This window comes from Papaver somniferum, unplaced genomic scaffold (assembly GCF_003573695.1).
Source record: "Papaver somniferum cultivar HN1 unplaced genomic scaffold, ASM357369v1 unplaced-scaffold_115, whole genome shotgun sequence".
Taxonomy (NCBI): Eukaryota; Viridiplantae; Streptophyta; class Magnoliopsida; order Ranunculales; family Papaveraceae; genus Papaver; species Papaver somniferum.
The window spans coordinates 1676864-1696726 of NW_020620492.1; the positions used below are offsets into that span (position 1 = coordinate 1676864).

Below are 19863 nucleotides of genomic sequence, written 5' to 3' on the forward strand. Positions count from 1 at the left end.
TGTTTTTTTTTTTTTTTTTTTTTTTTTTTTTTTTTGGTTTTGAAAATTTAAATGTAATTAAATCCTAATCAAAACTGTTAGAGCATTGCACGGTCGAACTCGCAACCGTTGATATCTCAAACTTGTTTGTCAAGTTTGTAAATCTTGATTTCTTTTTTACTTATAGTTATGTCTCGGATTAGGATACAATGTGTAGTTGAGTTTTAGACTTCACGATGTTCATCGATTGAAGACGAAGATCTACTGAGGAGAGCTTGGAGGAACTTCATCAAGAAAAGGTATGTGGAGACTAAAACTTATCTATCACTCAGAAGTCTATTCTATTATATCTCCTAATGAGATTAAGTCATATAAACTTTTATATTATATACATTTGATATTTCGAGCTGAGCTTAACTCGTTTATATATTTCTCGAAATATGTGTTGGAAGTTTTTTTGTTTAGCTACGTTCATCATTATTCTACTTAATAATACTACTAATATCTCGTATAAATATTTTCTTTATTCTTTTACCAAAATACAATTTTTATTCTTTTGTAAATATACAATTTTCTTGCTTCTTGTCCTTTACAAAAAAAAAAATTGTATTCTCCCTACGGTCGTCTTTCTCATCAAAAACAAGCCTTAAATCTCAATTAAAGTAATTGATTCATCTAAATCTTGATGGATTTATCTCTTATTTACTAAAAACTCACTTATATCGTTTAGTCTATCTCTAATCATCAATATCAAATCAGATAAACAAAAAACTATATTTTTTTATTTCCTCTTGATTGATTCTTGTTGATACCCATCACAAAGTACTTCTAATATGAATGGATGACCGAGTTCAATAATATATGTTTAGTTATGAGAAAGAGAGATCTTGAATTCAAATAGTTTATACTTGATGTTTTGGTCTTTTCCAATTTGATAATTTTTGTTGTACGTAAAATACTTCGTTTCTACTAGCTAATTGTAACATCAAACTAATAGTGGGAATTTTTTGCAGGAATTGCTCAACTACCACGATCGTATAAATGGCACAACCTATGTGATGGCGAAACATATGGGGCATGCTTAAGGGTTTATAATAGACAAAAGTCCGACTTACAAAACATAGTCAAATATTTCATCACCGGAAGAATCAAGACACCATAGTTTTTGCGACATATGATCTAGATGAGAGAACTATTGCAGTCCTTTCCGCATTGTACAATCCATTACATGTATAAAGAGGTCAACCAGGCGGCAGATGCACTGGTAAATTGTAGACAAATTTGGGAAGTTAGGAATGGTGATAATATACATGCTTTTGTAGATAATTGGGTTCCTGATATATCTTCCCCCTTATGCATCTCTTATCTTAATCCCAATATTTGTATGAATAGCTTATGTTAAAGCATTGCTCGGTTGAACTCGCAAGCGCTGATAACTCAAGCTTGTTTGTCAAGTTTAGTTGCCAAAACTATAAGTCTTGATTTCTAGTCTACTTATAGCTAAGTATCGGATTAGGATAGTAAGTGTAGTTGAGCCTTAGACTCCACGACTTTTATCGGTTGAAGACAAAGAACTAATCAACGCAACTTGTGGAACTTCATCGATAAAAGGTATGTGGAGACTTGAACTTATCTATCACTCAAAAGTCTATCTATTATATCTCCTATTTTGAGATAAAAGTCGTATTGCTATATAGACTTCGATTATACACATTTGCTATTTCGAGCCGAGTTTATCTCGCTTATCTATTTCTCGAAATATGTGTTGGTTAGCTTTCGCTTTGCCAAGTTCATCTTTACTCGTGACGCAAGTCATGTTGATTATTTCAATAACTTGAAAATCGCTTTGATGAAAAATAGTTTGTGAATAACAACTATGAACATCCTCTAAGAAAGTTTCAATGATTGAAATAAGAGTTTAAAACATGTAACCATCTTTGGATATAAATATAGTGTGTTCTCAAATTTGTGTAAAAGTCCAAAACCGGGAACTCAAAGTATGCGTACCCGTACGCATACTGGCGGAAAGTTCACGTCCGTGAATTTCTGCTGGAGTTTGAGTATGCGTATATGTACGCATATTGGCGGAACGTTCACGTCCGTGAATTTCTGCTGGAGTTTGAAAGTGAAAAATAAACTCAATCTGGTTACTTAAGTATGTGTCCCCGTTTGCATACTTAGGTAGGTTACTTTCTAAAATCGGTTTATTCATGAATTAAAACATTTATATAATAAAGAATGCAATCTTTGCAAACTATGGCTATATTGTTCATGAATCGATTCGAGTGAATCAAAATATATTTTTCTTCGATTGTGTCTTGTATACTTCTATGAGATCTAAGAAATTGAACAACTCTCTAACTAGTTCATCTGAGTCATTTGAACTGGTTATGGTGAAGATGAATAAGGTTGATATCAAAGTGCTCATATGGCTAACCATTGGTTAACTATTGCTGAACCAACTAAGTGTACACATTTAGGTACGTTTACTCAAACCTAAATGAAGTTACATTTCATTTGTGTATAACAAGTTAAGTTCGATCTAACAGTTGAAAGATATTATCTTGAATCTAATCAGGTTTTCATCTAATGGTGAATATTGAATACTTTGTTACCAAGGTAACTTAGATTGCAAAACCTGATTTGAAATCTATATAAAGGAGAACTATAACAACTGGGAAATCTAATCCCTACACCTCATGTGTGATACTAGTTGTATAAGCTAGAGTCGATTCTCCTTTAACCTTAATTAGGTTTTTTACGAAACCTTGTAGGTTAACAACTTAAAGACTTCATTGGGATTGTGAAGCCAGACCCAGCTATCTTCTTTGTAGTTGCGTGATCTGATCTTGTTGTTTCTATCGTGATTGAGTACAATCGTAAGATTGGCTTGAGATTTATATCTCTGATAGGAAAGATAGAAAAGTAGTCACAAACACCTTCGTCTCATCGTTTGTGATTCCACAATATCTTGTTTCGTTAATCGATTAAGATTATTGTGAGGTGATTGATAATTCTAGGTTGTTCTTCGGGAATATAAGTCCGAGTTATCAATTGGTTCATGTTCACCTTGATTTATCAAAAGACGAAATAAAAACTCGTAGGTATATCTGTGGGAGGCTGATTTATATATTCAATAGACTTTTCTGTGTGATACATTGTTTATCAAGTCTTCGATTTTGAGTCGTAGCAACTCTTAGTTGTGGGTGAGATCAGCTAAGGGAATCAAGTGTGTAATATCCTGCTGGGATCAGAGACGTAAGGAGCATGACTGTACCTTGAATCAGTGTGATTTTTATTAGGGTTCAAATACATTCCATACCGAAGTTAGCTTTGTAGTAGGCTAGTGTCTGTAGCGGCTTAATACAGTGTGGTGTTCAAATCTGGACTAGGTCCCGGGGTTTTTCTGCATTTGAGGTTTCCTCGTTAACAAAACTTCTGGTGTCTGTGTTATTTCTTTTCCGCATTATATTTTGTTATATGATTGAAATATCACAGGTTATGCGTTGAATCGATCAATTGGTAAACCCAACATTTGTTTGTTGATTGAAATTGATTGATCCTTGAACGTTTGTCTTTGGTACCGTTCAAGTTATCTCTCTTATATTCAATCGGGCTCGCAAATTATTATTCGTTTGATTGTGGATTGAATTAAGAGATTGAGATATAAATCTTTGGCATACTTTTTATCAGATTGAGACTAACTGTCTAGTTGATTCTCTTGTAAGTATATTGGAGTTAGTCCATACAGATTTCTAAGCGAAATATTGGGTGAGGTTGTAAGACCCCCGTTTTTTCAGCTTGATTGATAAAGACTCTAGAACTTGGATAATTGTCAGAAAATAATGAACATTAGGCTTTCCATGTCGGTCCAAGATAGATTCATTTGGTCATTCACTAAAAATGGTAATTTTAATGTTAAGTCGGCTTATAAGCTTTTGGCTAGTGATTTTTCCGTTGTAAACCACAATACTCAAGTTAATCTTACCTACAAAAACCTTTGGAAGACTTCCCTTTTTTCTATGATTCAACTGTTTATATGAAAATGCATTCTACCAACTAAGTACAGATTATCTTCTTTTAAACCTAATCAGGATAATACTTGTAGTATGTGTGACTCTAATACACCTGAAACAGTTGAGCATCTCATTCTTCATTATTCTTTCTATAAATTTGTTTGGGCTTCATTGCCTTTTGGGAATTTGGTGCTTCAAGATTCTGCTTCTGATGTGAACATTCATGATTGGATTAATAAATATCTTTTATCTAACGATGATTTACGCTGCTTTACTTTAACCACTGCCTCGCTTCTAAAATGATTCGTGATACCAGTGTTTTCCTAATTTCTTGTCATCCTAATAATCATTTTTTTGTTATTGATGAACTTGTGCCTCCCTGTAATGAAGATCTTCCATAGAATTTTGGTACTGTTTATTCCGATGCCTTTTATGAAAAGCTGCTAATAAATCTTATATGAGTATTGTTATTTTCTACCAAACAGGAGATTGTCGCAGGTCATAACTTTAACCCTGAAGAAGCTGAATGCTTAGCCTTATTTGAAACTGCAAAGTGGGTAAAAACCAGAGGCTACAACAAGTTTTGCTTGCTAAGTGATGCTAAGAATGTTTTTTCTTTCCTTAATAAAAGTTTGAATCAGATTAGCTGGCCTAATAACTTTATCTTAGAGGATTCTCTTTTTATTCTAAGTGGTTTTAGTTATGTTAAAACGGAGTATGCCAGTAAAAAATTTAAACTAAATATTAAATTTTATTCTTCTAATATAAAGAAAAGGGGGATTTTGATTGGTCACAAAGTGACAAAATTGTTTGGTGTAACCCCGATATTACTAATGCAACCTTCAATATCAAGTACCACCATATATCTATGTGCAAGGGTAAAGACGTACTATTAAATCAATATTTACGTATTCACATAAATGCAATTGTTTTTAGAAAGAGGGGATCCATGGACACTCTTAGATGGACAGTATCATACATGATTTGTGTCATTTCTCTGCAAAATCCAAACGGCAATGAATCTAAATTGATGATACTTCATCTTAAGACTCTATAATCCTACCAAAAATGAGCACAGTTCAAAATACCTAAAAAAAAACACCATCTACTCCTTTGAATATCAATCGTTAAAAATTAACGGTTGAAACTAAAATCGGTAGATGGTGAAGTTTGGTAATTCGAATTGTGCTCATTTCTGATAGGAATGTATAGACGTGTAAGAAGAACGTATACTAGATTAAAATTCATTTTCGTTTGGGTTTTGCGGAGAAAATGACACAAATCATGGATGATAGTGTCCATGGATCCTCCCTCTTTTCGAAATAGATTAAAGAATTTAGAAACCTGATATCTTTCAAAACACACACCATTTTTTCTTGCGAAAGGTTTTTTAATTACTTACGTGTTGAGTATAAATAAAAATATTAAATGTTATTTTTTACGAAAAATGTCATTATTTTCAATTTTAGTGTTGTTCAAAGAATAAAAGTGGTTTGACTAATATGCTTTAAAAAATAGAGGGATTTTGTTAAAAGTCGATCTTTCTACCAGGATTCGTCATATTTTGAATGAATCCACGGAGGAGGACGATATTTTATACAGTATTAATTTGAACAGAATTATCTACTAGTATAATGAATTTTAATATTCTTACATAAAAGTTAAGCTAAGTTATAAGAAAAATTATATGGGCCCAACAATTAAAAATTTTGGGCCCAACAATTTCAGGCTCTAGGCAACAGTCTAGCTAGCCTAGTTCATAAGGCGGCTCTGCACTGACACATCTTTTCTTTGGGATGTGCTTTGATGGTGGCTCACCGCGATTGCATAGCTTACCTCTTGGTGTGCTACCAAGAGATAAACCCCCGGGGTACCCTGGGACATTCCACTAAATGCAGGCAAAGTTTCTCGTTTACCACCACTAGATTTACATAGAGTCAATGCAGTTGAGAGTGTTCTTGCACTCTTTTGAGCCGAACGTTCAGACTTACATCTTGTTTGTTTGCAGCTGACTCGGCGTCTGGATCTGAGTCAACCTCTGAATCGGGCCGAGTCAGCAGTCAGACCGTTTGTTTTGCATTTTGAGTCAGATCTGATTCTACCTATGACTCAGACATAACCCCTGACTCGGACCCGTTTGAGCCAGGCAACAAAATACCCCTGATTCACGGGACCAAACCACTGACTCACGTTTTTTGAGTCAGATGAGTCAGATCTGACTCAAAACAAACATATTGAGTCAGATCCAGATGAGTCAGGTGATTTCACTCAGATCCAGATGACTCAGATGAATCAGGAATAAACAAACATAGTGTTAGCTTTTTCTTCGAGCTCGCTGAGTTCTAACGGACTAAAGAAACACAGCGTGAGATTTTTCCAGCTGCAACGAGAAAAACAACAGATGGGTACTGATTAAGCAATAGGGTTAAGTAAAGTAAGCATCGTCAATATACCAAAGAATCTCTGGAATTCACTTAACCAAGATGGATGGAATCATGGAAATATGAACGGTTAGTCCATATTTTCCTCTCTCCTTCTTCTCTGGGCGATTTCAGATAAGAAAAAGTCCTTTTCCGACGAACTAGTTAACTGCTTATATCTATTCTATCAGAAGTGGATCTGAGCAGTATTAAGTTTATTTTGCTTTTTTTATCTATAGTTAATAAGATTTCATCGGTTAACTTAGGTTTTTATTGCTTTGTTTGAAGATGTATTCTTCCTTCCTTCTGGCAGTTCGACTGCGCCTACATGGTGTTTTTCTCTAACTTACAAGTGTTTTCCCTATGGGTTTAAGGGCTATTCTTCTTTGGTTACCAGGGTTTTTAAGTTCGTCGTCAAGAAGCTCCGATCATCGGGATATGTTTTTTTCGGTCAAAAAATGGACAAGATACTCCTCTTATAATGGAGATCATCTTTCTCATCAAGAAGATTTATCAAATGGTCATACTATGTCGTGAAGACCATCCTTCTCCTAATTTTATCGGATTTATCATATATATAATTCGTCGATTTCGATTTGCGGTATATGGTATTTCTTCTCTTTCTCTTGTCGGAATACCTGGACATGTACTTATTCCTATAGTTTTTTTTTTGCAAACGTTCTTAATTCCATATATATATGTAACAGCTAACAACAGAAACAGTACATTACTATTGTCTTGGAATTTTTCCATGGATTATTCAAAGAAAAATGCAAAAAATCTTTGAAAAACTAGCAAAATATTTCCCAGAAGAGAGGTTAGAACTAGACCAACAAGCATAGTAGTATAATTGCTACTAGGCTGAGTCAATACAACAATAAACCCTCAGAAATTCTTTTTGGTCAATCAAAAAACTGCAAAATCTTAAACCCATACTGTAAATTGAAATCTCCAAGCAAAAAACTAAACTCAAATTCAATTTTAGTTTAGCCTAAAACCCTAACTTTCCAACAACATAATCTAAATTTTATTCCATGCATTGTTAGAATAAAAACATGATAATTAAAGAAGGGCTGTTAGTAATATCAAAGGGTTTGGAGCCATTTCTTCTTCTCCTTCTTTAACGAATCAAACACAAATAGTCATGCAATTGAAATAGGGGTTTCCAATAGTAATATCAAAGGAAGAACGAGATATGTGTTGTTAAAGATGAATTCAAAGAAAGAAAAATAGCTCACCCTGCTGTGTTTCCGGTGGTGGGTGGAGGTAGGAGACGGTGGTGGAAATGGCCTTGTTAATAGGAACACCAAAAGATTAAAAAAAAAATGGGTTTGAAAAAGAAGTTATGGCAGCGCAGAAAAAAAAAGAAATTATGGCTTCGCCGAGGTTTGAACTGGAGACTTGGTGTTAGACTGACGTGATAACCAGCTACACCACGAAACCGTTGTTGTTAGATTTCAATAATCAGAAGATCCTGTTCAACAGGAAATTTATCTACCTGTGTATGCAATTCTTCTTTAATTCTCAAGAAAGAAGACATTTTAGCATCAGTAAGTTGAAGCTTGATAATATCAATATTATCAGTTAGGCTGCGAAAAATTACATCATGGAAATGGTCAAGAAGCCGTCGCATATGAAAGGAAATTATTTGTACAGTCACAAAAACATGGTTTGATTTGATAAGTCAGTTAGGAAATTAAACATACCGCTGGTGAAATATTTTTAGGATTTTTATACACCATTCTGTATTCTAGGGGTACACCTACGACTACGAGCATTATATACGTGATTGTACAATCAAAGAAGCCTTAATACCACTGGCGGAAAGTTACATACCAGATGGAGGTGGGGTGGGTGGGGAGGGGGAGACTGGTTATGAATACATTGTAAAGCATGTTCCCACCCATCTAAGGATGAAGTCTTTCACTTCTATCATCCACTTGAGAAAGCATTTCTTCACTTGCATGACTATGAGCTGAATCCGAACTGCTTCTCTGCCTTTCATCATTATTAGTGGTCACAACAAGATCCATTCAACGATTCTCTATCATCTACATGACTTGAAGCCAAATCACCAGAGTGAGCAGATAAAGACATCCTGACAAGGAAACTTGACGGCTCTGAATCCTCTAATCCATCGCTGCAAGCAGGATGATCCTGAGATTCGGCACCTGAATAGCTCGTTATATTGGCATAGTGGGTCAGACATCTACCAATTGTAAATACCAAAACATATATATACATATAAATGTGAAAAGCAATGAGAATCACCTATGTTCAGGATGACCTGTTATAATTAGAGACCGAAGCAAGAGCTTTGTATTGACCTGAACAATACACAAAAGTAGATATAAGATACCAGTGGGCACAAAACAGTATCTAAGATTATTAACGGGAAAATATTTGAAGCCAAATTCGGAAAGTTTTCAACTGTTGCCTGGGTTTGTCAAAGGATTCATGCACCATTAGGACGTCAAGTGACAAGGAATACGTACTTACTTTTTGGTACTAGTAATAACTCCCAAACTCCCACAACTGAGTTGCCTTGGAAACCAAATGTTAATTTTGAACCAAGGAGATGTAGAAACGGTCATCCCTGAATTCTGTGTCTAACTTGGCTTTGTTTCTCAGATCCTGTGGTTTTACCAGCTCTTGTTGCATATACACCTGAGTTGTTTTCAGAAATCAGAAGTTATCTGCCAGCGACCCATCTTCCCAGCTAAAAAGACGTTTTAATCTTGTTAACTCGGTTCGGTCTGTACATGTCATCATCTATTTGACGCGTGCACACCAAAATTGGTCCCACCACTACCACTACAGAACACCATTTCCATCTTCCAAAAATCAAATTAGGGAACCCGATCTTTCTTCAAATCCACTACAGGATATCTTATGAGACATTCATTTCCATATCCAGCACAACCTCCATGTTCTCTTTCAGTCAAATTCAGCTTTGCTCGAGCACATACTTCTAAGATATCCATTCTAGGCATTGCAGATCTGTAAATATTGTGCTAAACCATGTACCAAAAACAGGTGTTGAAGGAGCTGCATCAATAGGAGGAACATATGAGTGGACAGAAAATAGTGAGGAGCTGAGTGAAAGATGAAGATGCCAATTTATTGTTGAAACGAAAAACGGACTTGCAACAAGAATGCAGAAGGAGCAGCTATAGTAATAACGTACGCCTACACTGCCAATTTGTGCATTATGTATGTACACAGGATTCCACCTTACAAATGGTTGAATACCATACCTGCAGTGAGCAATAGCAACTAACACTTCTTCCAATAGCAGAACAAATAGCTCGGCATGAGTAAAAACACAACCAACTAGGCCAACAGTGCACACCATACTGTATGAATATCACTAACAGATAGAAACCATATTAGGTAATGAAGTAGAACACTAATTAGATCCAAATCCCCTCCCAAAAAATTACGGACATGAAATCCTTGTAAGCAAGCAATCACTGGTAGTAGCGTCTTCTCTGCAAAGCATCAAAAGCACACTCCAAGCACCAAGACCTTCTTCTACCAACAGCACTCTCAAAGAACCAAACACCAAGAATTGACAAGAACTATCTCTGCAGAGCACCATCAATTCATACACTAACAAGCTACATGAGCCTAACCACCATTTCGGGACAACGCAGCCACCACTAATACGCTTGAAATGAAATAAGATTTTACATAACAGGCACTAGTAAAACAAACCATAAAAGCTCAGAAGCCAAGCTTAAGACTATTTCATAGAAGATCCCACCTCCTACATGGAATGGATCTTCTTAAAAGTTAGCTGCTCATCACTGCTTTTAACACACTAAACAAAAACTTATCGGAATGAAACAACTACAGCACAGGATACAGTCACTTGCCAAAGGAAGTTTAGAACAATCAAAGCTCAGAAGCCAAGCGTAAGAGTAATTTCATTGAAAATCCCCCTTCCTACATGAATTTTTCTTACATTTAGCTGCTCATCACCGCTTAATATTTTTAAAATTGATAGCCTATGTACAAGTCAAATTCAATTAAGACATCAAAAGATATATCCACTATAAAATGTTGCAGACTTTACTTTATTTCGGAAGGAATGCAAAAGCTCAGCTAACAGATGAAGTAGCATGACCCCTAACCAGCACAACTGGCTCTCTAACAAACTCACCCATGAAGCAAGATTCCCTAATCATGCATCTAAATAACTTCTTCAAAATTGATACATTGGTTAAAACAAATTGGAATCTCCATTTGTTACAATTGAACATACCAGCAGAATACACAAGAAGATCGGAGTGGGATTGAATGAGAGATACAGTCTTGAAATTCCATTGCTGTTACTGGAAATAATATCAAAGGAAAATTCATTAGCAAATTATGCAATATAGAGAGATATAAGATGCAATTTTAAGCTAACTAATTTACAAAACCATTGTAGAACACACCAATTAATCACGTCCAAACCCCATTTTTAAACTCAAATTGAAACCCAACAGAAGCCACAATTTCATCCAACATACTCCCATCATTCCTTCCCCGCAAACCGTAATTGTATCAGCTGAAGAAAATAAACCAAAAATCTAATTGATTTTCCTTCCTTTTGTGGTTCATATTCAGCTCTGTTTGCCCATCCTCTCTATACCCACCTCTCATTTGGCCTTCTCTTCTCAGGTAACAACCAAAAAACCCCAATTTCTAATTTTTTTTTTTCTTCGGCAATGGTAATGGTGGTGTTTTGTTTTGATCGGGAGTAAATAATGAAGATCAATGGCTATTTGAGTCCAAGGAGGGTTCAGGGTAGTGGTGCCGCCGGACAACATTAGCCTAGCCATCATTTTTAGACCGTTCATTTCTGAGACTAAAATTATCAGATTGGACATCCTTATGCCGGTTCCTATGGGGTGGCTAACCCACCCATTTGCCATGCCAGCTGGCCTGGCAAACTGGCAGCGGTACTATGGTAAAAACGTTAAGCGATCGAGTCTCCACCGTTCGGTTGATTTTAGATCTCCAACGGCTCTTTTTCCACCGCTATAAAAATGGCCAAAAATTACACAAAAGTTACACCAGATTTTATAAAAAATTTCTATCTTTATCTATCGTATTTTTCAAAATGGTAAAGTTTGAATCCCAACTTGACTTGGCTACCCAACTTGATTTTTTCGGAGTGGTGTTTGAAGCCGCCGCTAGTAAGATATGTGAAGGTTATAAAGAAATAGGTAAAAACCAAAGAAGTCTACAAGTTTCGGATATTAACCAAATCAAACCTCTAACTAAGAAAAGACAAAGAAAAGTTCAAGGTAAGGAAAACTTGAAGGCAGGGAAGAAGATAAACAATGGAAACTCCGTTCATGAGCGCATTGATTGGAAGTTTGGTGAAATGGAGAAGATAAACAAGATGAAGAACATTGTCCCAAATTTTTACTTTTAAAGTCTTTATTGTAAGTTATGTCATTATCTAGATGAATGAAAGAGGCACTAAATGTAAATTAAAATTTTAAACTTTTAATGAAAGATGCACTAGTTTTATATTATCTTAAAATTAAAATTTGATACAAATGATAGATGCATCATATTTGGGCAGCTAATCTAAACTGATCATATTTGGGCAACACCCTCAAGATAAGATAACAACCATCAAATTGAAAATCTTTTCCCACTCTTTTACGCAATTCGAGCTGACACATTTGCTCCACATCAAATGCGTTTTGGCCATTTTGTCGGTTTCGATATCCTTCAGTAAGTGCAGAAACAAACAACTTCACATCCTTGCTGATTATTCTGAAGCGATGACATAATCCATTTGCATTTCGATTATTGAGGTTCATTGTTTCTTCTTGAAATATCTGAAATATGCGACACCATACAATCTCTTGGTGTTGACGTTGTCCGTCATTCACCATATCTTACATAAGAAAAACATAATGCCTGCAAATGGATTCATCTTCAGCTATGCTAAATTTGCGATCTCGAATTCGAACTGACATATTGGATTTTTGGAGTGAAAGAATGGAGGTTGAAGAAATGGTGTGAGTTGAAATGAAATTTGATATTGTATTTATAGGATGATGAAATGATGACCGTTAGATGAGATGATACGAGCGGTCGAGTCTAGACACTGGCGGTGGAAACTACACCTACCAGTTTTGTCTACACCTAGCGGTCGAGACTCGACCACTGGGTGGAAACTTGACTTGGCCTGGCTAAGTGGCAAATTTGCCACTTAGCCAGGCCAGTTTGCTTGTTTTCCAGCTCCATAGTGGGTGCAGAACTGGCAAATCTATTGATTTACCACACTCACAGGAACTGGCCTTCGCCTTACACATGTAACCTTTTAGTTCATACCACAGTATAACTTCTATAAAGTAATAGACTCCGGACTAAGGAAATTTATTATTTTAAAAAGATATTGCATTATCATAATAATTATTATTTAATAATTAAATAGTGTATTATTATTTTAAATAATAACTCTTGGCATGGAGGTTGGACAAAATTATAGATTGCAAGTACAATGTCGACTAATATTGTAGAGATGTTATAGATATTATACAATGTCGACTAATATTATGACTAATCACAATACAAATACAGACACTTTAACTGTCAATCGCACTTTTAACACTTTGGGACCAGAAAATTTTTCATTTTTTTAGTAGCATTATTATTTTATATATTACTTAGGACATAATAATGTTTAAGAGGAATTCTTGAAATGTATTATTTTATGATTTTATTGAATTTATTATTTTAGCACTAGGGACTCGTATCAGGACTAGAAAATTTTATTATTTTAACGAGAATATTATATTATTGAGTATTAATTTAAAGAAGTTATATTGTAACACTGGAACCTACATGGCAACGCCAACATGGACATGGGTAGGGAAAATAGACACATAATTGTCAATCCATTTATCTTGTCGTGAAATTCACTTAACCAAGATGGATGGAATCATGGAAATATGAACGGTTAGTCCATATTTTCCTCTCTCCTTCTTCTCTGGCTATTTCGGATAAGAAAAAGTCCTTTTCCGACGAACTAGTTAACTGCTTATATCTATTCTATCATAAGTGGATCTGAGCAGTATTAAGTTTATTTTGCTTTCTTTATCTATAGTTAATAAGATTTCATCGGTTAACTTAGGTTTTTATTCCTTTCTATGTTAGGGTTTGAAGATGCACTCTTCCTGCCTTCTGGCAGTTCGACTGCGCCTACATGGTGTTTTTATCTAACTTACAAGTGTTTTCCCTATGGGTTTAATGGCTATTCTTCTTTGGTTACCAGGGTTTTTAAGTTCGTTGTCAAGAAGCTCCGGTCATCGGGATATGTTTTTTTCGGTTAAAAAATGGGCAATATACTTCTCTTATAATGAAGATCATCTTTCTCAACAAGAAGATTTATCAAATAGTCATACTATGTAGTGAAGACCATCCTTCTCCTAATTCTATCGGATTTATCATATATATAATTCTTCGATTTACGGTATTTCTTATCTTTCTCTTGTCGGAATATCTGGACATGTACTTATTCCTATAGTTTTTTTTACAAATGTTCTTAATATACTTAAAATCTATACATCCTTGATTTGTCAATTAATGGAATCGGAGCTTTTTATCAAAAGTAAATAAATAAGGGTCTACATTTGTATGTCCGGTTGCAAAATGACATATATTTGGATGTAATTATATTATTCATTCATTATTTGATTAGGAAGTCTTGAATTTAGAGCATGGTATTTCTAAACACAAAGTTATAAGTATAATTGTTCTTTGGAATCAGTTAGGGCTCTGAGACTTGATGAATTCCTATCATATTTTTCAATAAGTTATGGAGTTTGTCGAAGAATGATGTTACGAAGGCGGTAGTTCAATTCTGCCTCATGGCAAGATTGATAAACATTATTCTACTCTCATTATTCTTGTTCCTAAGAAAGTTCACGTTGAAAGTATCTCGGATTGTAGACTCATTAGTCTTTTAATTATCATCTCTAAGGTAATGGTTATCTTGGCTACTGAATTCAAGCCTTTGATGCCAAAGCTTTCCTTTGGGACCCAAAGTACCTATGTCAATGAGGAAAAATTAACGACGGTGTTTTAATTGTCATTCATGTACGTGGTTGATTCAAACAAAAATAACTCTAAACACATGGCATTATTTATAAAATTATATTGAGAAGGTATTCGACAAGGTTAATTGTTGTTACTTTCTTGAAATCTATATTCAAGAAGGTAGGGTTAAGGAAAGATGATGCAGTTAGGTTGAATTATGCTCCTCATCACTTACTTTATCTATTTTAATTTTTGTTGTAACTTTTGGTTCATTTTAATATTCCGGTGAGTATGTCAAGGTAACCCTTTGTCACTATTGTTATTTAATTTTCTTATGGAAGGCTAGGAATTCCTCGAATTATTTTTTGATCTCTCATCCAAAGACAGACATGGTAGCCTTGTAGTAATTGGAGCGGTTGTTTATCGTCTGCATTATGTGATCGTACCATCCTATGACTGGGAGGAACTTCACTTTTTTTCAGTTTAAAATTCTTTGATTTAGCATATGGTTTTAAAGTGAATGTCTCTAAAATTAATGGTTGGTGTTAGTGATACTTTTCACCTAATTTCCTAGCTAGGAAGATAGACTTGGTTGCTTAACGGATGTAAATCCTACAAGATATCTTGGCATGTCTCTTGGATCTAAATGACTTCAATTTGGGATCTTTTTGAGATGATATTTCGGTTGGTAGCAAACCTCGTAATCAAATTGTTCCACTTATTTACAAAGTAAGTAGGAACTAGTGGTTTGTATCTTGGGTTGATAACCACCACAACTAATACAAGTCTTAACAAGTCTCTAAGAATGTATATTGAAAATTAATAACTAAACAAGGTTGAAGGAATTTGGCTAATAGTATTATATTTTTGGTCGAAATGGCAAAGAAAAATATCCATACCGAGGAACCCGAATAAAAAATATGATAAGAACCAAAAATAATTGAAATTAATAACTTACTCAAGCGTTAACAAGTCTCTAAGAGTTTAAGTTTAAGTACACGAAAGTAAAAAAGGAATAGCTTAAAAGAAATAAATTTTGGGTCGAACATGATAACAACCAAAAATAAGTAAAATTAATAAATAAGATTTTTGTTAGAGGGAGAGAAAAAATCGTAGTCGACCCACTAACTAGGAAAACTCGGTATACTTTTTTAACTCGGTCCAAAATATCCTTAGAAACATACATAATTTTCACACGTCTAAAAAATTGAATTATTCTCTTCTTTTTTCGTATGAACAATCATGATTCATGAACCCTAAAAACATCACTTTACACTTTAAAAATGAATAAAAATCTTCATCGAAGTGTTTTAAGTATAGTTGCTTACAGCTTATTGCAAGCTGGATTATTTTTGATCAGGCATTTGGTGCTTTCATCTTCCTATATTTCCATCGTATCAAAACGTGGGAAAATATGACAAAGCACTTAAAAGTCTACCGATGTTTAACTTATTAGAGAACTTTTGATTCATTAGCGATAACGATACTAACGATTTCGAAATCAAAGAAGATAAAATTGAAATCTGGTGTAAACAATGATAGAACGTATAGACGTACGAATATAATTATCAATATAATCTTACGTTATACACCATATGTGATGAGTGTTAAAAAGTGCATATTTCTATATATTTTTCTTGGCATTTAACTCATCTTTTGTGCATTAATTCTACATTTTATCCCATATTCTGTATTTTCATTGTTTTCAAGAATAAATATTTTTATTAATTAATTTTGTATTTTTAGGTACTAAATAAAGCTTGGATGAATTGTTGAGCGAAAAGAGCAAAGAAACGGTCAAGACTCCCGCAGGAAGGCAGCGAAGAATGATGTTTACAAGAGCCGGATAAACTAGATGTGGGCTTGAAGAGGAAGAATTATTCTTAAAGAAGATATGGGCTTGGCATACCCCAAGGCCCAAAACCCTTACCCAAATCCATTTCCAATATCCATACCCATTTCCATGAGAACCGTCAGATAGGATCCATCACATCATCCTACGGTCGCCTCATCATCGTGCATCAAACTCTGAAGTTGATGTCAAACATCATAGTACCTAACTCCAATCTAAGCCGTCAGTTTTGATGTATCATACATCCAACGGTCGCTCCAAGCCTGCTTCCATCTTGCCGTTAGATCCATTTCAGAAGTGACAATCCAACGCTTATCCTCGTTGTTCATCAACATTTGCTACACCCGCCTAACACTACAACACCAAACCCATCTTCACCTAATCGAACCAAACACACCCTTCTCCAAAAACCATCGACTCCACCTTCTTCCCATCTCCGTCTGCAGAACCCATGTCCGCCATCATCACCACCACCTTTCCCAACCACTTTCTCTAACAAATCCGAGAACCCATCATCAAAATCATCCCTATCTCCACTTTTATCAACCTAATCCGTTGTTCTCTAGCGCTGTGAACGATTAGGTCGAAGACAGTGGAGTAGGAATTGAGTATGAATGATTTGACACTACATCTCACATCACAGGAGCATGGGAAGAGCAGGAGAAGACGAATAAGAAGCATGGGTCGACGAATTTGATTGCTATCAGTGTTTAGGTAAAGTTTAATTTCAACTTTTTTGAAACCCTAAATTCTGTGAAATTAGGTATTTGGGGGAAACTCATGTAAACTATAAATAGGGATGTGTGGGTGTTGTAGAAGGTATGCCTGGATTAGCCAGAGCATCAATAGGAATAGTTTAAGTTTTATTTTGTAATTTACATTTCCATGAACTGTTAGTTTTAGGGTTGTCAATCTTTCAGTTCCACAATTTTCACTTCAAATGCACTGTTAAATATTTGTTGTTCAGAACTCCAACATGTTTTGAATGTGATTGTGTGATTGTTACAATTTTCATTAAGCTCATGTTCATGTTATGTTCTTATGTTAGCATCAGTAGGATAGTTTTATACATTGTTGTCTGACAAACAACATGTTTAAGAACTTCATCATGTTTTAATTCTAATACTAAGGCAGAGATGAAACTCTAGATAAATATAACCCTATTGTATGAGCACTTCTTTTCCATGACAGTTTGATGACAAGCATGTTTTAATTTCCGAAAGGCTATATGAACTGAATGTAGTATAATCTTAGATTGCTTGTACCTTAGAAAGACAAGTAATGCTAGGGGATTGACATATGATAGCTGAGATTAAGGCATCGCTGTGATAGGAGAAGACTAGTATATCATCTTAGAGAATTATATGCAGCTAGGGGTCTAATTGAAGCCTTAGTTCTCACCTTATCCCTTAGCTTCCATCACTGCCCTTGGCTCACAACCTTGGTTTGTTTGTCTTTGTTTCACTGTTTCTTTGTTCTCTGTCACTGTTACTTTATTGCTTTAGTTACTTCCTTGTTAATTTAGATAACTAGCTTAAAAACTTCAACTATACACCCTAGTCTCTGTGGATTCGACATGTTCTTGCACAAGCTACAACAACAACTGTGCACTTGCAGTTAACTGTAGGCTTCTCCTCTTGCTCTTATTTTACACACATTCCCAAGCCTACCAATATGGCCAACGAGAGTATTGACAGACTATTTTTACCTTCAAAAATTCGTCCATGAGAAGATATTTCTTCTTCTTGCAATAACAACTAAACCCTTAAGAATGTTAATTAAAGATTAATACATAAATGTAAAGGTAAAGGTAACATGCTCAAAAGGAATATTATTTTGGGTGAAAATGACAAAAGATAGCCGTATTGTGCAAACCGATGAAAAACTATGACAACCAACACGAATAGTTGAAATTAACAAATAATAAAAGCATTAACAAGTATGTAATAATGTATATTAAAGATTAATACACAAAAACTGAGAAACTTGGCGCAGAACTAATAAATTTTGTACATAATAACAGAAAAAGAATAGTGAGAAAAAAAAACAATAACCACCACAAATAATTAAAATTAAAACTAATACAAGCCTTGACAATTCTCTTATAATGTATCTATAAATTTAATGCACATGAGCAAACGAATTCAACCTAAAAGGAATAGATTTTCAGTCGAGATGACAGCAAAAAAAAGATCCTTATTGAGAAAATCGAAGGAAGAACATTAGATGATGTGGCTTTTATATAAAAAAAAGGTATTGGAATTAGATTTGAAATGGTGATCTAGAGAATCGAAATCTCTTCTTAGCAACTACCGCCTGTAAATCCATCTTATACGTTTCACCATATAATGTATAGTCACCTAATGAAACAAATGACCAGATGTTGCGGCTATTGTATTGGTAGAAAAATGTACTGAATTGATGGTTTATAGTAAGCTGCTCTTGTAGTTTCATTCGGAGAAGTATTCGTGGACGAGAGGTAGTATTTACTCTCTGCTTGCTTCCTCCGTGAAACACAACTAGAAGACACATTTTTTAGGGAGCTAACTATCTCATATGGACATACGTTTCCATTATTTTTTAGGGTGCAAGTCGTATTAGACCATTCTACTTGTTTGTCCATTTTCAACTTTGGCTTCCTTCCTGAAGTCCCTTGGTTGGTTGATTTCTCTGGTTGTGCAAAAGAAGTTGAAGTCTGATTTAGGTTGAATCTTTGTTTTCTTTTCAGAAATTTTGCGGCATTCTTGGCATTTATTATTATTTATTTATTATTTTATCTTTTTTATTTTTTTTAAAGAGTATTACATTAACTAGTTGGAAGCCTAACAAGCTAAGCTCCAACAACGCACTGCTACATAAATTGAACAGGTTGCCGTGCTAACCTACCAGCGAGCCTCATGGGTAACCTAGACAAGGGAGACGAAGCGGGAGGGGGGTTGAGATTGTGTCACAAGGGGGGCAAGCTAACTCTACCGTCCATGTTAATTCCTGCAATATTACATCATTAGGAACCTGGACCTCCTAGAGCGCATGAAACTTTGAGGAACGGGGATGACCAGCTGAGCTAGGGGTCCATGTTATTATTATTATTATTATTATTATTATTTTACCAATTAGGCTTTTGTACCTTTGGGATGGTCAACAATTAGTTGATGTTTGGTGCAGATATGATGGGATTGAGAAAGATAAGTGCAACATGAAAAGAACCAAGCATTAAAATGATAGATGATCAAATAAGATTTCTTTTTTAAATTGTTGATAGCCCATGTAGGACTATTGAATTATATATAAAAATAAATAAAGTTACAAAAAGGATGAAGGAAAAAAAGTAGAGAAAAAGAAAAAAGAAAAAAAATCTAAGTAGTAATAGAGCTAGATTTTTTTTTGGTTTTTTTTTTTTGTTTGTTTGTTGGGTTTTTTGATTTTCTTGGGTTTTTAAGATTAAACTGTAATTAAAAATACTAGTAATGAAAACCATGTGATGGTGCTGGCGACCAACCTAGTGCCTGGGCGGGTATGAAGGAATGAAAAGGATTCTTCCATGAGT

At 34.8% G+C, this 19863-nt stretch overlaps 1 long non-coding RNA gene and 2 other non-coding genes across 3 annotated transcripts; all 3 read right to left on the reverse strand.

Moving 5' to 3' along the window:
• Positions 1-8062: 8062 nt before the first annotated feature.
• On the reverse strand, positions 8063-11157 carry LOC113329113. Its single transcript, XR_003349717.1, has 5 exons — positions 10858-11157; positions 9673-10752; positions 8915-9463; positions 8687-8742; positions 8063-8586 (listed from the first exon to the last, which is right to left on the reverse strand). It is a non-coding gene; the product is annotated as an uncharacterized LOC113329113 (long non-coding RNA).
• Positions 10137-10231, reverse strand: LOC113329305. Its single transcript, XR_003349817.1, has one exon. It is a non-coding gene; the product is annotated as a small nucleolar RNA R24 (small nucleolar RNA).
• LOC113329309 lies at positions 10315-10405 on the reverse strand. The gene has a single exon (XR_003349821.1). It is a non-coding gene; the product is annotated as a small nucleolar RNA R24 (small nucleolar RNA).
• Positions 11158-19863: the final 8706 nt, after the last annotated feature.